The following is a 22,627-nucleotide window of genomic DNA, read 5'->3' on the forward strand; positions in this document are numbered from 1 at the left end:
GGTGAGCATGACGACAAAACTTATAGCTGTACCCTGCAGCTCTCATTGTAGAACTAGGAGTTCCTAGTACCCAAGGGGCAGCCACCACTAGACCCAGCAGCCAGTGGGGAGATGGCACGGGGAGAAGCTTTGGGAGCCTCCAGTCCACTTGAGCTTTTGTACCTGGAACCACCTTTCTGGAGACGTGGGACAAGCAGTGTGGAGATGTCACTGCTGAAAGAGAAGAGCAAGCAGCCAGCCTCCTAGTCCTTCCCACCAAATGTTTGCTCCTGCCTGGGAGGCGACCCAATGCTTCCCATGCAGGGATGCAGCTTCTGTTTGCAGTGGTACGATGAGATTTCACCACTCCTAAAGCTCCTTAGCCCTGTGACAGGGGTTGTTATTCTAGATCCCACTTCCCAGGGCCGGCTCCACACCTGTCGAGCCTGGCTAAGAAAAGGGCTCCACACGAGCATCGCATGGGTGCCTTTGAATTGCACAAGTCTCCTAGTTCACACTTGGGCAGTGGTCCTCAGACAGAGAATATTTTTGGTTGGGATATGAAGCACCTTTTTTTCCTCTCGTACAGTCCCTGGAGTGGAAGTGCACCATGGAGATTGACTTCATGCATTTGCCAGTTTCCTTCCTTAAGTTGACATAAAGCAGCATTTGGTTTTGATCCAACACAGAAAAACCTCACATCAGTACTAGAGGGAGTGCATGCAATTCATGGTTTAAAATGGAATAAAAACCCCAAATGAGGGTGTTTTGGTGGGGGCTCTACAGTTGGTGACAAAGGATTTCACTTTAATGTCTAAGGACCACAAATTACACAAGCAGTGCTAGCTTAGGGGAGGCTGTCTTCTTCACACTGTCTCCCTAAAGTAGCTAGACAAGGCGTTTCCATTCTTTCCCACTGACTCAGGGACAGAAAAGAAAATCATCCTGAAAAACCCACTGACTTAAAGACTTTGCCATGCATACTGGTCACTGCCCAGTTATAGGGTCCAACACCAATTTGTCCTCAATTTCTTCCCCAAATATCAACCCACACAGAATTAAGTGGGCTCTATGATGCTAACGTGGTTTACCTTTACATTCCTCCCAAGGCACTCTCCTGTCATGAAGCCTGGCCGGCAGTGGGGCTGCAGTAGCCACAGGCTGTCCTTGCTCCTGCCTGCCGAAGCCGCCGGCTGCTGGCTGCGGCTGATCAGCCGGCCCCCAAGGCAATGGCTTAACAAGCCCCAGTAGAAGCGAATGGGAGGGGCTTCTCTCTTCCCTCTGCAAAGAAAATGAAATGGATAGAAATTATATTGGGAAGTCATTCACGCCCACCCATATCCATCATTACACAGGAATGGGCTGACAAAGGATCATGACCCATGTGAAGGTTTATACAGCCAGACCCACGGCCGCCTCTGCCACCGCCCCCCATGCCACCCAATCACGTGAAGGATTATACAGCCAGACCCACGGCCGCCTCTGCCACCTTCCCCCGTCCCACCCAATCATGTGAAGGATTATACAGCCAGACCCACAGCTACCTCTGCCACCACCCCCCATGCCAGCCAATCACGTGAAGGATTATACAGCCAGACGCATGGCCGCCTCTGCCACCGCCCCCCATGCCACCCAATCATGTGAAGGATTATACAGCCAGACCCATGACCAGCTCTGCCACCACCCCCCATCCCACCCAATTTAAGAAATCCCAGTTTGCTTGAACACCACCTGGTTTTCAGACTCCCTATCCCCACACTCTTAGTTCTTCATCCCTAAAATTATAATAACCAGAAATGAATCTGTCAGAAGGCTTTAAGGATAATCGTTATATCACCTACGAAAATAAACTGAAATTATTTTCTAAAATAAAAATGCTCTAGGAAGGCCGGGGACAGTGGCTCACACATGTAATCTGAGCATTTTGGGAAGCCAAGACGAGTGGATCACCTGAGGTCAGGAGTTTGAGACCAGGACCTGGCCAACATAGTAAAACCCCATCTCTACTAAAAATACAAAAATTACTTTGGTGTAGTGGCAGGTGTCTGTAATCCCAGCTACTCAGGAAGCTGATGCTGAAGAATCACTTGAACCCAGGAGACGGAGGTTGCAGTGATCTGAGATTGTACCACTGCACTCCAGCCTGGGCAACAGAGCGAGACTCTGTCTCAAAAACAAACAAACAAACAAAAACTCTAGGAAGAAAAATTCAAAAATCTCTCTCTCAGACTTTAGGTTAGGGCTAGAATGATAATTTGAGTTAGAGTATAATTGACAAAAGGAGAGTTTGGTTTTTTTTCTTTTTTTTAACCTTAATCTGGGTGGGATAAGTTAATAAAATGAAATATATTTAGAGGTAAAGATTATTTTTCTTCATCCTAAAGTGAATGGGAAGACAATAAAATCATTTAAGCAAAGGGATGACATGATATGTTTGAATTTTAGAAAGATCAAGAAGGGAGGCAGCCAGGTGTAGGGAGGGCTATGCAGTGGGATGGGCACCCTCCACATCATTCCAGGCACAAGGATACAGAAATTACTGGAACAGAGAGATGCCTGCCCTCACAGGGCTTACAGTCTAACTGGGGGAGACTGAAAACAAGCAAATTAATGAAGAAAGCATGTACACCAGAGTGCTGGGGAGGAAAATATGCAGGGAGGGGAAGGGGATCTATCGGGTGAGTGGGCACAATTTTAATGATAGTGCTCATCAGTATCTCAGACCCTTTCCATATAGTTTGAGACTTTTATCAAGTTGTCATCCACGTGTTGGGGCCACCAGCAGTGGATGGAGGAGGGCACTGAAGCAGAAAGAAAAGCAGGGGCTGTAGGTCTCATGGCCACTGTGCTTGGGAGAGCAACAGCCTCAGTAAGAGAGGGACCATGACCTTCAGATCTGTAAAGCTGACCCCAGTGAACCCCGACGTTCGAAACTCACCTCCCATGCTGCCCCCATCCACTCGACCTGCACACCTAACTCCCTACAAACCGAGGGTCGTTAGGAAGCCCATGGCCCACGGTTCACCTGGGGGTTCTGTCTCCCGTATTGAAGTGGTCAGCCGGCTATTCACTGCAGGACTCATTCCAAAGATGTTTATTGAACATCAGAGGTGCTTGGCACCAGAGTGGGGGAACCAGGGAAAGAAGACACATTGGAAGAACATGTCTAAACCACTGTCCGTACTCCAGTGGGGGCACTGGAGGACAGACTGAAATACAATGTCAGCATCAGTGGACGCAAGGAAAGAGCAATATACCAACTAAAGTCCAAATTCTTTCTGTCTAAGGCATCCACAGAAGCTTTCGAAAAGAAATGATATTGGACCCGAGGTTGTGAAGAATGAACACGCTTTTCAGGCTGAGAAGAGACGGAAAAGCATCCTAGGCAGAGAGAACAGCAGATGCCACATCACAGAGGTGGGGTAAGCCCAGATTGTCTTAGGATGACCAAGTGGTTCGGGGTGGCCGGAGCATGGGGATGTGGTCAGGAGGAGCAGAGATAAAACTGGAGGAGGATATTGGGACTAGGCTGCTACATCCTTATAGGCCACAGTGAGGGCCTTGTCCTTTCCTGCAGGTGGTGGTGTGCAGGGCATCAGGGTGAGGGCCTTGTCCTTTCCTGCAGGTGGTGGTGTGCAGGGCATCAGGGTGGAGCTGGCACTGAAGGGGGAAGGTGAGTTGGGAGAGACTGTGGGCAGGGATACTAAAAAGAGCCCACTATTTTATATTATTATTATCTCACCATTTCTGTGGGTTAGGAGTCCAGGCATAGCCCAGCTGGGTGTACTGCTTAGGGTCTCACCAGGCTGCAAATGAAGTGTCAACTGGATCAGGGGTCTCATCTCAGGGCTTCACTGGAAGGACTCATGTGCCCATGCTCGTGGTTGTTGGCAGGATTTGGCTCCTCACAGCTGTAAACAGCTTTGACTTTTCTGCTGGCTGCTGCCTGGGGGCCACCCTCAGCTTCAACAGGCTGAGGTGCAGTTTCAGTCCAGTGATGTGTCTACTTGCTTCCTCAGAGCCAGCAGGGAGAGAGAGACCCAGCAAGACTGACACTATAGTCTATATCACATAGTCATACAATCGCATACATCCCGTCACCTACCCTGTGTTCTGTTGTTTAGAAGCAAGTCACAGACCCCACTACTGTTTAGAAGCAAGCCACAGAGGGCCACCAAGGAGCACAGGGCCACCTAAAAATCTGCCCTCCAAGGAAGACCATGCTCTTCACTAATGCAGAAGGAGGAGAGGGCAGATGAGTTCTGATCTAGATGCATGGAGTGAAGGCACCTGTGCATCACCAAACAGAAACAGGGGTCCAATTCTCAGCAGCAAGATCAAGGATGGAGAAAGAGATGCAAGAACAAATGGCCCCTGAGTGGCAGGTGAGCAGGAGGGGCTGGATGGGGCCATCCAGGCAAGTGTGTGGTCACAGCCGATATCAGCAAGAGCAGCTGTGTCTCCCTGACCCAGGTCCTTTCCAAACATAAATACAAATTGTTTCCTGCCAAGAACCAGGAGGGAGATTAATCAATAATACTGCTGAAAAAAGACCACATATCGCATGATTCCGTTGATATGAAATATCCAGGAAAGGCAAATCTATAGAGGAAGAAAGTAGAGGGTGGTTCCCTGGGGCTGGGATGGGAATGGAGAGGAGCTGCAAATAGGCACAAGGGATCTTTTCAGGTTGATGAGAAAGTCCTAAATTTAGATGATGGTGATGGATACACAACTCTGTGAATTTACTAAAAATCATTGACATGTACTTAAAACAGACACATTTTATGGTATGTTAATTGTACCTCGATAGAGCTGCCTAAAAAATACTGCTGCCAGATGACACTGCAGGCAACAAGAGTCAAGGGTCAGGGGATCACACAATGGCTGCACAAACAGTGGGGAGCACTTTGCTCACAGTAAGCCCACCCTCCTCCCCAGGAGTCATAAACTCAGGATGGGGCTGGTGCAGCTACGTGGGGGGCACTGGGCAAGACCTTCCAGGCCCCACACTCAGAAAGAGCTGCACCAGACCATGTATCTCCTGGAGAGTGGCAGGTGTAGCCCTCGCCCTTTCACTCATCCAACAAAGCTCCTGAGAACTTGCAGGTCCCAGCCCAGGCCCTGTCCCCAAGGTGCTGATGGGCCAGGGTGGATGCACCCACACAGAGAGTGCCTTACAGGACACAACTGCCCCAGTGGAAACTCATCCCGAGCACAGCCAGGGCCCCTGGAAAAGCCAGTAATACCCAGGACCACCCCAGCCCACAGGAGAGTTTGTTTCATTCTTGGTACCTTGGGTTGTTGTGAGCTATAAAACTTCCCGTGCTGAAACCATGGTGGACTCAGGGCCAAACAAAGGTTGAGTCCAGGTAGTCCCTAATCAAATATCCAGGAGTCAGAAGCTCCTGAGCCTCCCTTCCTGCTATCTTCTTTCTGCCTGATTTGATTTGGTTGTATCCTCACCCAAATCTCATCTTAAATTCCCATGTGTTGTGAGAGGAATCTGGTGGGAGGTAACTGAATCATGGGAGCAAGTCTTTCCCATGCTGTCTCGTAATAGTGAATAAGTCTCAAGAGATCCGACGGTTTTATAAGGGAGAGTTTCTCCGCACAAGCTCCCTCTCTTTGCCTGCTGCCATCCATGAAAGACGTGACTTGCTCCTCCTTGTCTTCTACCATGACTGTGAGGCCTCCCCAGCCACGTGGAACTGTAAGTCCATTAAACCTCTTTCTTTCGTAAATTGCCCAGTCTCAGATATGTCTTCACCAGCAGCGTGAAAATGAACTAATACACTGCCTCTGCCTTTGGGGATCAGCACCATATCTTGATGCCAGAGTTCCCCAGGAGAATCAGGTCACCAGGGCTTTGAAATCAGAAACGACTTTCCTCCCAATACTAAAGAAAATGTTTGTGACGAGAGGAAAGTAGGCGAAGAATATTAGTATAGCTCGTGGTGATAAGAACATCTGATATTCATAGAGCTCTCACTATGTCCCAGCTCCACTCTAAGTGCTCTGCACACATATGCAAGAACTATTGCTGCATTTGCTACTCACACAACCCTAGAAAAAATGTGTGATCCTGTATTACAGATGAGAAAACCAAAGCTGGGAGCCAAACCCCTCCTGACACATCACCCTGGCCCACAAAGCATTTGCCACTCCCGTCTCCCTGCTGCTTGTCCATGACCCCATGTGGAAACACTTCCCCAGTCATCTGTGTAACATCTCCCAGACCTGCAAACATGCCCAGTAAGTCACCACAGTCAGCACAGAAAGCACTCCAGTGTAAGCTTTCCTACATAGTAAACGTTTTTTAAAGCACTCACCTCCACTGTTTCTGTGATTAGATAAAAGTCCAAACAAGTTGCAAGGCAAGCTAAAGGTTATTTTACAGCAGCCACACAACCCAGCTAAGTATTTTAAGTGCAGCCCGGAATTATGAATCCCATCTGTAGAGGGTGGTGGCTTGGGACTGAAGGCAGGTGGATAGAATTACATGCTCTTAGACCTGGAAGGAACCTGGCCTAGCTCGTCCAAGGCCCTAATTAGAGAGATGAGAAACCTGCAGCCCCAAGAAAGGTTGTAACCTGCCCAGGGTGAGTCAGGCAGGTGACAGAGGGCAGAAGAGGGCCCCCTGCCCAAGTTCCGGACATGCTGCTCTATGTCTGATTAACTTGTAGCTGAAGGCAGAGCAGATTCCCAGACACTTGACAAAAGTCGTTTCCAACTAAGAGTTCTATTTAGTCCGTACACATGACCTGTGTATTTTCTCTCCTGGAATTTGATATCTCGGGAAACCTGCCAAGGACTATTCACCAGAGAGAGTGAGTATGTAAAACGGGAAGAGGAAAATCAGAGCAAGAAGGTGCTGGCAGGCTGTCACAGCCTGTATGGTGTCTCACCATGCACTGGGGTCTGGGCCCCACCATGTTTGGGCATGGCCCCAGGCTCTACAGTGAATGCACAGCCCAGGCCTGGCCCAGCGGGGTGGCCTTACTGAGGAACTCCCGTCTGGTCCCACAGATGCAATTTCTCTCCCCACACATGCCTCTGAACACGAGGCCACGCCCACCTCTCTGACCTTCCCGTCGGCTATTTTTCACATTACTTAATGTTGTTTTAGAAGCAAATTTTCTAAACTCATCAGTCAGTAAACGTATGTCCAGAGTGATATTAACGGCAATTATCATTGTCAAGGCTCCTTAATTTTTTTCTGAAGGATGGCTTAATCTATTACACCATAATGGACCAGGATGGAGACCACTCATCATTCGGAAGGCTACATGACACTTACAAAGTCACAATAAAATGTGAGATGAGGGCTTCGTTCTGATTCGCAGCTTGCTTTCCTCATTTGTTCCTTTCTTCATTCATTCCACACCCACCCTCTGGGTGCTTCATAGGTGCTAGGCACCAGGATGAAAATGACCGTGACAGCCCCTGCCCCCAAGGAGCTTACCACCAAATTATAACAGACATTTGTTAGATATGCAGATTCCTGGGCTCCTGTTTAGAGATTCGGATTCAGGAGTCTGTATTATGTGGCACTGCACTCCTGGTGATGGCTGGCGATACACAGACTCTACTGCAAGAAATTCCTTGACACTGCAGGTGATGCTGTCCAAGAAGACAGAAAATGAGGGCCAGACACAGTCAAGAGTACCCGTCTCTGCCTGCAGCAAAGGGAGGAGAGGGAGGCTCCAGGAGGAAGCAGTATTTGAGCATCTTTTAGGAAGAAGAAGAGTTTTCTGCATGCAGAAGATGCGAAGTGGGCAAAGGACGGGAGGAAACTGCCCAGAGTGTGGTGGGGAGACCCCACGTGGTCCACAGCTAGAGAGACTAGCCCAGGCCACAAAGGCCAGAACAAGGAAGCAAGAATCCACCACTCAACCTGGGCTTGCCGGCAACAGACGCAAACACCACGCTGAGTCCAGGGGCCAGAGGGATCAGCACTCTTGTCCCCATTTAGTGTTTTCGATGAGAAGAGGGGGATGACCAGGAAGAGGGGAAGAAAGGACACTTCATTCACAATGGCCCTCCACACGCTGACTCGTTAGCCCCTTCATTTTCCTCCCAGGCTGTATCTTGCTTTCTTGAGTAAATATTCAGAAAATAGAACCATCATAAAGCCATTTCTGCCACTAGGTTTATTTAACACAGTCCAGCCCCAAACTGAAAACCCAAGGAGACCGTCAATTCAGCCTCAGCACAGAGCTGAGCAGGGCGTGAGTCGGAGCACGGCCGGGATCTGGACCTTCCCAGGTCTCCCCAGACTTCCCTCATGTTAATTTATTCCACGTACAATCTTCTCCCGGTCCGGAGGGAATCCAGCTTCATGGAGGTCCTCTTAGCTGAAGATTTATCAAACCAGAGTATATGCATGGTATGAACATCAGATCCATTATCTAAGCGGTCGGTTTTAGTCGAAATGTAAAGAAATGATTTAGTACAAAATCCATCACACAAGCATTTATTAAAAAATCTTTTGCTGCTCTTCATCTACAAACATTTACTACCCTGCATACAAACGTCAGCGGTTCAGCCTAATGTACTTCTTCATTTGTTTACTGTTCATTCTTTCTAGATAAAAGCCAAAAGCAATGTCCCCTGTGGGCTGCAGCACAATGAGGACAAGAGAACCCTTCTCATCACCCTGAGGTCAACCAAGGTCAGCCAAGCCACTAGATTGGAGCCTGCTTGGTAACAACAGTTCACCTCTGAAGGTCAGGCCCTCTTTGGTGAATGGAGTCCTCTTCACACAAAGGCTTTACTTACAGATGGAAGTTAATGAACGTATTTTAACCAGGACTTTCTGGAGGAATTAAATAAAATAAATGTAACGAGGACTTGACAGCCAGAGACCAAAGTACGCCCAATGTGCTTCTGTCCAAATATAGACTGGGAAAAAAAAAAAAAAAAAAATTAACCCACTAGTTCCCTGCCTCAGTTCACAACCCTGAGTGATCTCCAGTGATCTCATCGTGTGTTGACCAAGTTCTCCAAATGAAGCCAGCTACCATGGAATCACAGAATTCTGCAGTGGGGAAAGTTGACTTCGTACATTGGGCACGACTCCCTGCCTTTAAGAGGAGGAAACCGCTAGCACTCCAGAGAATCTGAGCAGGCTGCCCAGGTCACACAGCTGCTTGGTGACAGCAGCGGCCCTGGAACCTTAGATTAGATGTGTGTCATTTGGCCCTGCTAGAGGGGAGCGAGAGGAGATTCCAACAGCAGAGAGAGAGCAGCCAAAATAAGCAAACAAATACAGGCCATTGAAACTCAGGGGGAGCTTGGATTTCAGGGCCTCAATTGTGAGCATGGAAAACCACATTTCACCTCCAAGTAACCCTCATCTGCTTTCTATCTACACCCGTCACATCATCCCTTACAACGGGGGTTATCGATGCCTTCCTTACGGACCTTGTATTCTAAATTGGCAAAGCAAACATTCAGCTGTTAAAAACACTCTAAAGAAGGCTGGATCACTAACAGCCATTTTCCAACCTGAAGGCAGGCCAGGAGGGCCGTCCAGATGCCTAGGCCCATAGGGACCATGGCTTCAGTATGAATGCACCCCCAGGGCCAGCTTTGGAAAGGCAAGGACAAAATTAACATGCATGGCTGTCTCTCTGCATTTAGGGGTTCTCCCTGCTCTCAACTTGAGCAAACTGTCCAATGAACAAACCTCACCTTTCACTGGCCTCTCGGCAACAGGGCAGTGCCCACACCAGAGTTGTGCCCAAACCAGTTGTAAATGCCTCTTATATTCATGTGCAGAGCCACAGGGTCCAAGCTATGTCCCTGGCCCAAGAGCTTCGCTGACAGCACCCCCAGACAAGCTGAGGTGGGGGCGCTTGGCCACGGGCTGAAGGCCAGGCTTAGAAAGGAAGAAAGCAAGCGCAATGTGCCCATGTCTCAGCGGGTATAAACCCAGAACCCTCCTACCCCCACCACCCCTCATGTTTCTACCTTCATTTCTTTCCCCTCGCTTCTGATTTTCCTGCTGTTTCTCCACCCTCTTCCTTACTTAATGAAGACAGTGCTGATGACACTGATAAGAATGGCAATGGTATGGTTACAACCCAGAGTAGGGAAAGCTAACATTTCCAGAGCACTTCACTGGGCTCCTTGCTGTGTTCACATATTCCATCCCCGCAAGGACGCTAGGAATCAGATACAGTTGTTAACCGCGTTCTTCCTTCTAGCACTTTCCACACCAAACACATCTGCATACTTGTTGGCTTCCTGTCTGCCTCCACCACCAGGGCTTTATCTATCTTGTCCGCTGCCGCCTCCCAGCGCCCAATACAGTCAACAAATGCTACTGACGGAGAAAATGAACTCCCATTTTGCAGATGGAAAACTGAGACTCTGAAAAGTTGCAGATCCCAGATCAACCCAAGCAGGAGATAGGGAATCAGGATAAACTGTGATGAGGTCACACACGTGTCCCTTCCTTTCCTTCCCTTCAGAACCGGCATGTGTCAGGCCATCTCCCTATCCTCTCAAAGCCTGTGCTGACTTTCCTTTGCATCAACACAGCCTATTCCAGCTGTGATCCTGCAGCTGGTTCCCACCCTTCCTGATTTATTCTGGATGGAAAGATGACTGGGATTTGGTGCCACCCTGGCCCCACCCCTTTTGGTAGGCGTGACCTCAAGCGGCTCCTGTCCCGCCTCCTATCAGCACCCTCTGGTTCACGCGTGATTCCTAGCATGAAATACATCTGTATCACTTAAAGAAAGCAAGCTCAATTATTTAACTCTACCAAGATTCAGTTCAAATACAAGAGTTACAGTGTACATCTGAGACTTCTGGGAAATTGATTTTTCTGCTTAAGATCATTTCATAGGGGTTAGCATTAAAACCAAATCGGGCACAAACTGATCTCTTCGTAGATAGTGAGTTTGTTTCCATTTTCTAAAGACCAGCCCAAGCGAGTGTCCTTTTCCCCGCCTGTGCTTGCTGCATGTATTTTACAATCTTAAGAGACTGCAGTGGCCCGCCAAAAGTCATCTTTAAAGCAGCCACTCCGTCTCCCTCACCACAGAGCCACTGGGCCCGCTGTGCCCAGGGACAACCAGAGAGTGGGAACAGCATTTAGCACTCAGCTGACCTTCTGTCCACCTTTTCAGAATGCCTGCTGGAGCCAAGAGAGTTTGGGTTTGTTTTGTTGTTTGTTTGTTTCTATTTCTCAGCCATTTTCAAGTGGTTTCTTTAATTTCCTCCTGAGAGTGAAGCACTGATTGGGGATTTTAAACAGAAACCTCTCTCCAGAAAATACCATTGATGGTTCCTGTGAAGGAAAACCGTACTTGGAGTTTATCTTGATGTGTACAATTAAGTTAGCTGGTCCTGGTTTCTCTAAGGGTGCTAATACTCAACGTAAACTGTTTGTCCTTCAGAGGGGAAAGAACCTGCATAATCACCTGAAGACAAACGGTCTTAACTTTCCAAAAGATGACAGCTTTACAAATGGAAATTATAAGATTTTAAATTAAGAGCATCTGAGAGTCCACCAAGGAAAGCAAAAACAAGACAGGGGATGTGGAGGATATCGACACAAGCCGACAAAGTCCATGTCTAGATTTCCTGCAAAATCACCCCTAAGTGATGTTCAACAGGGGAAAGTATATATGTTAAGGTACAGGCTAAAGGGTTATCATTATTCCAATAAAAAGGGGAACATGAGACTGTGGGGATTGCTTGGCAGTGGGTTTTACAGACAGAATGCAACCAGGATCACATCCCGCCGTTACTGACGGGGGAAGCTTGGGTGTGATTCCCAGTCTGGGGGATTTTAGTCTCTCAGTGAGAACCATGGTAGCCCCAGCTCCTGGGTGGGCACTGAGGGCTCACAAGGGGAAATCCCAGTGTCCAGCACATGTTAAGCATCCGACAAATGGCTGTGAAGATTATTTACTATTGTTCCTCTCATGTAAAACGTGCAGCACAGTGGCTGGCATATTGGAAAACAAAAAGGAACAAAGGTGGCCCCTGTCCTCAGCCTGTCTTCTCCCGCATGTCAGATGAAATCTAACAGCCTGGCCTTGCCCGTGAAGGCTTTGGATGATGGGCACAGCGTGGAGGCCTTGACCCTGTGGTCAGTATAGATGGGGCTCAAGAACAAAGCCAGGGGTTACAGGAGACATGAAGGTCCCTGAAACCTCCGCCACAGTCACTCATCTGACCCAGGTGACAGGGATGTGCTTGGAGCTGCCCTCTAGAGCAACAACATTCAACGGAACTTCCTGCAATAAGAAAAATATTCTGTTTGTGCTGAGCACTTGAATGTGGTAACTGCCACTGAGGAAATGGAGGTTTAATCTCATTTTAATTAATTAGCTTAATGGGTTTATTGACAATCAATTAATTGATTCCATTTAAATGGCTACATGTGGCTGATTGATACCGTACTGGATGTCGTAGTTCTAAAACCATAGTGGACTGTTGCCTGGCGCGCTGGCAGTTAGACCCAGCCCAGGGTGGTCAGAGGATGCATGAAGGTCCTGGGATGTTTCTGTCCTCTGCTCTCCTGTCACCGAGGAGCAGATCTCCACCTCTGGCCTTGACTCCTGCACACAGAGGTTGCTGGGGACAGTGGACTCCCAGCCCCTCCTGCCACACGAACCAGAGGCAGCCTGGCTCAGCACAGTACCGGGTGCTGCCAACCAAAGGGCCTGTCTGGGCCAACACAGGCAAACTGGGAGGAGGGACCTCAGGATGGTCGCCATAGGCCCCAAGAAGATGAACAAAGCTAAGGCCAGCCTTGTTTCTGGCCTGTGCAGTTTACCCCCCAAAATCCCTGCTGTGCTTGAAGAAAGGATGTGGCTCCAATGTTCTGGGCCTCTCTGTGGGTTCGGGTGGTAGAGGCGAACCACAGCACCACTGAGACTGCTTCTCCAGGCCCAAAAAACCCCCACATACAAACACACCCATACATATGCACAGACACACATGTACACACACACATGTACAATACATATATGACATACATGCACACAGATCCCAGGAGAAGGCAAGTCCCTACAGCAGTAGCATGGAGACCAGTACTTATCCTAAGCTTCAACTTCCCCATGTGAAAACTGTAAATTCATTAATAATCATCATCATGCTTACCTAGTCGGGCTATTATGAGCATTAAATAAAATAAGGGGACATGGAAAGCGCTGGTGGTTTCTGTGATGGTGTGGAGGACACAACGTTGGGAGTGGAGGAGGAGGAAGTCGGGCTATTATGAGCATTAAATAAAATAACGGGATGTGGAAAGCGCTGGTGGTTGCTATGATGGTGTGGAGGACACAGCGTTGGGAGTGGAGGAGGAGGAATGGTGAATCCCAGCTGAGCACCCTTCGAAGCCCACCATAATGGTTCTTCCAACTTTCTCCCTGGGCCTGTTTGTCCTCTGCAAGTTTCCAGCATCTGATATATCACAGGGTCTAATTTAGAGGAAGTTCAGGAAACAATATGAACACTCCTCAGAGGCAGGGGGGAGGGGGGAGGAAGGTCACTGGCCATTTGGAGCCTAAAGACCAGAATTTAAGTCTCATGGTGATAATAGTCATCATCAAGTGGACACAGCACTCCGAGCCAGAGGTTGAGTTTATCATGGCCACTTCTGTACTCAGTCCCTGCACTCACACCTGGGGAATGATGGGTGGGTGAACGATATCTGCGCTCATCAACAACTCTCAACAACCCAATCAGGCAAGACCATTATCTCTGCTCTGAAGAGGAAGAAGTAGAGACCCACCCAGCTGGCAAGTGGGCTAGTGTGAGTACCCCAGGCTTGTCTGAGCTCCAAGCCCAGACCTCACATCATTACACACCCATCTCTACTTTCTAGGGAGATAATCTTGGAAAAATCATTTGTCATCTCTGAGCCTCCATTTCTGATCTGTAATATGAAAAGGAAACTCTATACCTATTTCCCAGTATCCTTAAAAAGACTTAATGCAGAAGTAATATGTGCCTGCTCACCAGCTGTTCCAAGTGTACGGCTGAGCACCACTCGAGTCCAAGGGTAACTTACAATTCCAGGTGTCTTGCCTGGTTTCCAATTTCCCAGCCAACCAGAAACCAAGCCCCTAGCAGAACTATGACTACTCACCATCTGAAGAGGAAAATTTTCCATCTGCAGAGAGCATGCCCCTTGTTGACAGGCAGCTCTGAGCACTGCTCACCTGGGCAAAGCCAAAGAGAAGAGTAGGAGCTGAGACCTGCTCTGTGTGCCTCAGGACGGCCCCTATTCCTAACAACCCAAAGAATATGCACGATTTGCCACTCAGTCATTCACTGGGACATCATTGACTGGGACTCAACCCTGCATCTGGCCAGTACCTGAGGCTCAGACAACCAGAACCTGGCCCTGCCTTCATGGAGCCTCCACTCAAGAAGCTACAGGTCGAAAGCAGGTCCCTGCGGAAAGGGCCCTTTAGCTGAAACTCCTAGAAACCACAATTTTCAGCTAGGACATCCTCCCCACCCCAAATTCTGAGACTGGCTACACAGTGCTGCCATGACCTGATGTTTGTGTTTCCCCAAAATTCATATGTTGTAATCCAAAGCCCCAAAGGTGATGATACTAGGAGGTAGGACCTTTTGGGAAGTGATTAAATCATGAGGGTGGAGCCCTTGTGATTAGGATTAATGTCCTTATAAAAGAAGGCCCAGAGAGCTAGCTAGTCCCATCCACCATGTGAGGCCACAATGACAAGCCAAGAAGTAGGCCCTCAGCAGGCAATGAAGCTGTGGGTGCCTTGAACTTGGACTTCCCAGCTTCCAGAATTGTGAGAAATAAATTTCTGTTGTTTATAAGCCACTCAGTTTATGGTACTTTTTTACAGCAGCAAAATGGACTAAGATAAGGTGAAAGCTCAAAAAAAAAAGTTGAATTTCAAAGGACAGCAAATCTAGCACAAGTTAACATCAACAGTGTGATGAAAAACACAGAGAAGGATTTGGAGAAAATGCAATCACCTCCCACCAGTGGCCCTTGGCAGAAGTCCCTGGCCAGAGCTGAGATGCTCTCACCCTCCCCTGAGGCCACACAGCCCATCCAGGTGCGCTGCCCTGATGCTTAGATGCCCCATCCCTTGCTTGTAGCTCTCAGCACTGGGTGAGCTGGCAGCTCTGACCTGCCCGGCCTTGCTCCTCCCAGGAGACCCATGTGCTCTGACACGTCCTGACCATTTCAGAGCCTACAGGAAGGCAGGGGTTGCCCCCTGGTCTTGCAGTCCCTCTGAAGTGTATCCTCACACAAATTTTCTGTTCCCCTCCTCACTTCCCTGGCTCTCTCTTATCACCTGGGCCAATCTTACTTACCAAAATTCCTCTTAGGGACAACCTTTACATCTACAGGTTGAACACACTGCTAAGCTGCTTGGGACGGACAGGTGAGGTCCCTAACACAGCAGGTTCCAGTGACAAAGGGGCCTTCCTTACACTGAGGTGTGGGCAAGGCAGAGGGGTGGTCTTGGGGGCATCTGCAAAGTTTGGAACGGGGATGGGGCAGAGCAGAACTGCACTGATTACAAAGAGAGTAACCCAAATTCCCAAGGAAAAGCCACTGAAGGAGGAGGAGGGGCAGCTGCATGCAGGAGAGTCCAGAGAAGAACCCTCAGGATGGGGTGGCAGGAATGGCTTTGGGGAATACAATGTTGTTTCCCATGAGGTGAGCAAAGCAAGCTCCTGATGAAATCTTCAGTAATATCCATATCATTTATCAATGATTGTATGGTAACAGATTATTCTGAAGATCTTGAGGTGGTAGCAAATGCCTACAAGGAAGAAACAGGGACAAGTCTAGGTACAGGAGCCTCACCATGAAGAAACAGCTGACAAATGGGTACTGCTTCAAATAGCTTATTTACTCAATGGTCTGCCTGTTGTAGGTTCCAGTGTGTCTCCCAGAAAGATGTGTCTACGTTCCAACCCCTAGGATATATAAATGTGACCTTATTTGGAAATAGAGTTTCTGCGGAGTAATCAAAATGAGGTCATATTGCATTAAGGTGGGGCCTAATTCAACGACTGGTGTCCATATAACAAAAGAGAGATTTGAACACAGAAAGAATGCCAAGCAGAGATAGAGGCAGAGATTGCCATGATGTGGCCGCAAGCCAAGGAATGCCAGCCACAACAGAAACAGACAGGCATGGAACAGATTTGCCCCTAGAGCCTTCCTAGAGAACTCAGCCCTGCAGAAACCTTGATTACAGACTTTCAACCTCCAGAAATGTGAGACAATACATTTCTGTTATTCTGAGCCATCTTCATTTGTGCCAATTTGTTACAACAGCTCCAGGAAGCCAACGTACTGCCCCATTAAGCTGTAACCTCAGCCTGGGCTTCTGCCCCCTTCACTTTCACCTTTATAGCATCTGGCCCTTCCCTGGTGTAGGGTAGGTGCTCAGTAAATATTTGTGGAATGGATAAGTATGTGTGCATGAGAGAGAGAAAATATGTGTGATTTTATACAAAAACTCCTCAGGGTTAATAGGTGCTTTTGAAGGCTTTGCAGTGTGGAGTCTGTCTCAAAACTTGTCAGCACAGACAGTCCTTAGGAAAGACCTGTGCCTCTCCTTACCAGGTCTCCTGCCTTTTCACTTTTCCTGTCCTTCAGTCTCTCCTTCCTCCTTATCTAGTCACAGTCTATCCCAGCAGCTGAGGAGGGAGGTTAGTCCAGATCCCTTTCTGTTCTTTAGTTTAGGATCCAGAATTCAGTGAATCCTTTTAATTTATTAGAGTCTCTCCACTAGCTGAAGCCATATAATTTAAACTTGTGACTTGAATCATCCTAACAGATAAGGGATCTTTGCAGCCTAAGATAGGCAGAATTTTGAAAACAATTCCCAGCAGTCCACACCCCATATAACCCCTCAACTTTGAGTGTGGGGGGAATTGTGAATACAGTGAGATGTGGAACTGGTGATTATATTACATTATGGGGCAGAGGGGATTTTGCAGATGTGATTACAGTTACTAATCAGTTGACCTTAACACAGACAGATTATCTGAGTGAGAATGATCTAATCAGACAAGGCCTTTAAAAGCAGAGAACTTTCTAAGGCTGGCAGCAGAAGAGGAAGTCAGAGAGGTTACAACTGTGAGTAGGATGGGGGCACCCTTGCTGTCCTGAGGATCGAAGGCCCACATGGCAAGGGATATAGATGACATCTAGCAGCTGAGAGCAGCCCCCAGCCAAGAGCCAGCAAGGAAACAGATCTCAGTCCTACAGCTGCAGGGAGCTGATGGCTGATGACAACTTGGATGGGCTCAGAAGCAGATTCTTCCCCAGAGCCTCAGGATAAGAAATGAGCCACTCCAGTACCTTGATTTTGGCCTCATGAGACCCCAAGCAGAGGATCCAGCCAAGCTCACCAGACTTGTGACCTACTAAACTGTGAGATAATAAATAAGTGTTATTTGAAGTCACTATATGTGTGGTAATTTGTTAAACAACTATAGAAAAGTAATAGAAAGCCTAATATTTTGTAAGAAGAGACAGATCTGTTAAAAAAAAAAAAAAATTATTCGCTCACTCCAGCAAGAGCAACAAGAGAGTTAAGAACAGCTGGAGTGGTGTATGCTAAACCCTCAGGCAGAGTAGGCCAAATGCAGCCTGTGGGCCAAATTGAGGCATCAACTGTTCTTGTACAGCCCACCAACTAAGAATGGTTATTATGTTTGTAAATGGTTGGAAAAAAATAAAAAAGAACAGTATTTCACAACACATGAAAATTATATGAAATTCAAATTTCAATGCCTATAAATCAAGTTGTATCACAATACAGCTCATTGATTTACAGATCATCTACAGCTGCTTTCTAGATGCAACTACTCTTTGAGTAGTTGCAAAGAGTAGCATAGCTTGCAAGTCTAAAAAAACTTATTGTCTGGCCCTTCATAAAGAAAGTTTGCCCACCCATGATCACTAGAACTTTTCAAAGCATCATTGTGGACCCAGATACGCTAGGCAGCAACCAATGGAGGACAGAGTTCTGGGCGGCCTCTGGGTGGACAAGCATGGACAGCAAACTCATGCAGGAGACTTCTCATGTCTTCTTTGCCACATACTGTCAGGTTGTGTGCGTAAATAATTTACACACATGCACTATAACTCCTCTAAGGAAACAACAGTAAAAAACTATTTTATGACTTCTAGAAAAATGAACTAATTTTTAGATTAGAAATTATTTTAGAATAAAACCACAGGACCCCCAATATCTGGCACTCTGTAACTTGTGGTCTCTGTGACAGAGAGATTTGACTACCCACGCAGAGCTTTTGGCATCATCTGGTGAGAGCCCAAAAGTCACTTTGGGCAGAAGCCCCAGGAGGTTGAGTGGAAAAGGACGACGACTGAAGGGTCTCCTCCCAACTCCAAGGGGCCACAGCGCCTCTGGGTCCTGACCGCCGTGGACTCCCACCCAAGAAACATCTGGGCAGAAAACAAGCAGTTTAAGAACAGAAGATTACATTGTCATCAAAGAGCACAGTGTTAGCAAAGTCCAGTCCGTCTTTCTTGAAAAGCTTTCTATTTGATCTCTGTAATTTGACCATTAACATAGGAATACCAACATGGAATACTCAGGGGCCAAATCAGGCAGAGAGTTAGGTCAGATGTAATTTTCTTGTGCAATCTGAACAAAAGACATTTTATAACCAAAGCCAAAAAAGCAGAAGAAAAAAATGACATGGATAAATAGAGAAAAGCACTCACAGAAGTGCTCCCTTCATGCAAAATTTCAAAAGGCTTAGTGACAGCCCTGAGAACCTGTCTGGGGATCATTTTATGGAAAAGCAGTCACAGTGATATCAATTGGAAAAGCAAGAAGAATGTATGTTCTGTCATTTTTAGCGGGAAAATATCTGCTTGATTTTCCTTGTAGCCACTTTGAAGACCTCTCTACTGAGAAGGGAAATTCACATTCTGACAGGTTCCTCCACAATTCCTCCCGTCAGTAATAACTTCATCTTCCATCCTCTACCCAGTGACCCACTCAGCACGTGTGTGGGTACTGGGTGTGGAAAGCCTTGGAGCCCTACCTGCCCCATAGCTGGCAGGGCACCCCTGAGCAAGCCACATCACCTCCTTCCCTCAACCTCCCCATCCTCATCTGCACAATGGGAATGATGCCCAGCCTTGCCTTTTCCTTCTAGTATGATCAAGAGTCTATTGAGACCGAAAAAGCAAAGAGAGCTAAACAAATGGAAGCCATATATTTGTCACTGAGCTTCACAAAATGATGACCAGAACATGCTGGAAAGCACTTCTGTGTGTGTTTGTGCACAAGGGCACACAGTCTTTCTCCTTCATCTAAAAGGAAAATACATTCACATGAAGCAAAGGGTTGACTGCTCCATGCATAGAGATGACTCGCATTTTCTAGCCCCCACCACACACCCCCGCCCCGCAAGGAAAATGTGAAGGGCCTTGAATATGTCCCATTCCGTTTTTCTGCTGCTGCAAACCAGATAGAGCTCACAAAACAGGAAAACTATATTGACACAATCCCCGAGATAGAGCAGAGAGAGATTCTGATGGGGAGAGGGGCAGAATGCTGAAACTCCTTAATGCTGAGGGTTATATCAACCCAGAGTACCTTAAACGCATTCGCTCTGGAAAACACTAGATAAAAAGGAGGGCCAAGCTCCCTACTTTGCAGGGGAACTGGGGGCTTGACCCAGGCCAAGTTCAGGGCTCTCTCCTCTGAAAGAGCAACACAGAATTCTCCTTGGCAAGTGCTACTGTGGGCTTGCCTGAGCTAATATCGTACGAATAGAGATGTTTTAAATGTATTAAACATTGGTCCCTTTTTTAGAAATTACACTGACAGAGCCTTCCTTAAACATTATTTGAATAAAGCCTCATTACTCACAGTCCAGAGAAGTTCATTAGGAGGAGATCGCTTTGGAAAGGAATCGAGGAGCTCGCCTTTCTTCTCAGCAGTGAATTACATTAGCTACTTCCTAGTTATTTAAATCTTGAAATAAAAGATGTAAACGCTACAGTGACATCTTAAGATCATTGCGAAGGCAGGTCGTGCATGCACAAAAATGCCCAGCTGGTCTGCAGATAAAACAGATTGATAATTAGTTGCAAAATGTAACATTTCATCAAGAATATTTTGAATAATCCAATTTATCTTTGTCAGATATGCAGCACATATTTTTCCGGGAAGCAGCTTTGTTCTTTAACATAATATTATAATTTCAGGCTGCTAATGAAGGCGCCCGCCGGCCGGCCGGGCCTTGATGTGCGGCGTGGCGGGGAGCGCGCCGCGGCCGGGGGACCCATGCGCCTGAGCGCGCCGCGCCCCGCTGCCGCCACCTGCCCGGCACAGCGCGGGCTGCGGGCCGCGGGCGATCAAAGGGCCGGCAGGCGGCAGGGAGGGCGCCCCTGGCGGGCGGTGCCCGGGCGGCCAGCGGGCGGGGTCTCCTCCGACTCCCGCTTCTTCTTTTTTTTTTTTTTTTTATACTTTAAGTTCTAGGGTACATGTGCATAACGTGCAGGTTTGTTGCATATGTATACTTGTGCCATGTTGGTGTGCTGCACCCATCAACTCGTCAGCACCCATCAATTCATCATTTATATCAGGTATAACTACCCAATGCAATCCCTCCCCCCTCCCCCCTCCCCATGATAGGCCCCAGTGTGTGATGTTCCCCTTCCCGAGTCCAAGTGATCTCATTGTTCAGTTCCCACCGATGAGTGAGAACACGCGGTGTTTGGTTTTCTCTTCTTGTGAAAGTTTGCTAAGAATGATGGTTTCCAGCTGCATCCATGTCACCGATGGAAACGCGCGCTCCCTGCCCGCGACCAGGAAGGCGAAGTCAGGGAGCGGTCCCCGGTGCAGGCTGGGGGTGTGGCTGCTGGGTCGCGGGCTTCCCCCGGGGACGCGTCCGAGGTGCACCCTACGTGGCCTTCCCCGGAATAGCAAAAGAGATGGGGGGTGAGCGGGAGAAGAGGGACAAGGGTGGCTTGCAGGACTCAGGAGGAGCTGCAGGTACATCTAGAGCTCCGCGGATCCCAGGAGCCTGGAGACAACTAGGGCCCACGTGCTGGTCGAGCCTTGTTGGGGCACTTTGGTACTTTATATAAGGACTATTGGACACCGATAAGTGAGAGCTGTTTAGTGTTTATCCAGAGAGCCCCAGCTCCCGGCCCAGGACGGAGCCTCCTCTAAATGCAAGAGCTCCTAAAGGCTCTCCCAGAGACCTGGGTTGAGATGAGCAAAAACACACACACTCACATCCTCCAGTGACTCCACATCGCCCAGGTTTCACCAAAGACTGGCCCGGAAGAGGGTGTGACTGGATGGAGGAAAGGTATCGTCACAACTTGGAAAATTCACTCCCCCTTTTTCCAAAAAGGGCATGAAGTTTGGCAAAGCAGAGAAAACTCCAGGAGCAAAGAATGTCTTGATACTGTGTGCACACGCTATAGGTGCACTCAGTGTCTCCTATTTTAAATTTACCATTTCAGCTGCGTGTGCACAAACCTCACACCACTATTATACCCGTGCTGGCCTTGCTTGGTAATATTTGGTATTCTTGAAAACAAATTAAATTCTAGCCCCAAGATTAAAGTTCTTTGTCTCGCAGTTCAGAAATGATCAACGAGAAATGGGTGCTGCTCTCCTAACTGCCTGAATTGGAAAAGACAATACTACTTGTGTTCCAAAATCCTTCAGGACAGATGGATGGCCTCCGGGCATCCAGGATACAGCCACTGGTTACCATGCTACCTGGTAAAAAGGGAACTTGAGTGGATTCAGAAAATTCAGAATACTTTGGAAAATGAATCTGTTCACAAGACCAAATCGCTTGACTCACTTGAAGACTACCACATAAGCAGGACTTCTGTTTACCGGCTTATTTCTGCTCCTGCCGTCAAGGGCTGCCTTCCCTGTTTTCAAGTATGTTACAGTTTCAAGGATCATGGTAAATACATTAGGCTGAGTATATTGACTTGAACCTCTCCCCCAACACATGCAGGTCTAACAATACATTAGGAACTTAATTCAGCCTGAAGTGGGTGTGCTCTTGACATGGATCCTGATGGACCAAGCTGCTCCTTCTTACTTTGACTTCTTCTAGGGTAGTGTTGCAAGCCTTCTACCTTGTGCAGACTTGAAGGTCAGTCTAACATGATCTCTTTTTCAAGCCAGCTTTTACTGGGTAAACTCTGACCGTGTTTGTTTTTTCTGAGCCTCCTAACCTGCTAATGGTCCCCATGAGTTTCTCATTTTCTTCTGTCCTCCCCTTCCCCATGGGCTACCTGGACCCCTGGAGCTGTAGACCTCCCAGTAACCCTAAAGATTGGCCAGGAGGCCAGTATGCCCTCAGGCTTCCAACCTCTCCCCACTTGCCCTGAGCAGCCACTATTCCCTTCCTTGCCCTGCAAGGGACTCCTCTGAGTACCCAGGAGGATAAGGGAACAAGCATCTCCTGGTCATTGACATTCTGTGCTGGCTCCTGGAAGTAGCTGATACTCAGCCCCTCTGCCGGACGCTCTTCCTGGCACACAGGCCCTTGGTGACCTAGCCAGGCCCCATGGCTAGATGCACGCGTTCTTCAGAAGTCAACCACCCTGAGCTTCTTTGAAGAAGACCATCAGAAACACTGGGAAAACCCA

At 48.0% G+C, this 22,627-nt stretch overlaps 1 long non-coding RNA gene across 1 annotated transcript; it reads right to left on the minus strand.

The window, feature by feature from the left end:
* Positions 1–1,013: 1,013 nt before the first annotated feature.
* Positions 1,014–21,737, minus strand: LOC113225203. Its single transcript, XR_003309853.1, has 3 exons — positions 21,663–21,737; positions 19,869–20,059; positions 1,014–1,260 (listed from the first exon to the last, which is right to left on the minus strand). It is a non-coding gene; the product is annotated as an uncharacterized LOC113225203 (long non-coding RNA).
* Between the last annotated feature and the right edge of the window lie 890 nt (positions 21,738–22,627).

The sequence above is a fragment of the Piliocolobus tephrosceles genome, chromosome 9, assembly GCF_002776525.5.
Source record: "Piliocolobus tephrosceles isolate RC106 chromosome 9, ASM277652v3, whole genome shotgun sequence".
NCBI classification, from domain to species: domain Eukaryota; kingdom Metazoa; phylum Chordata; class Mammalia; order Primates; family Cercopithecidae; genus Piliocolobus; species Piliocolobus tephrosceles.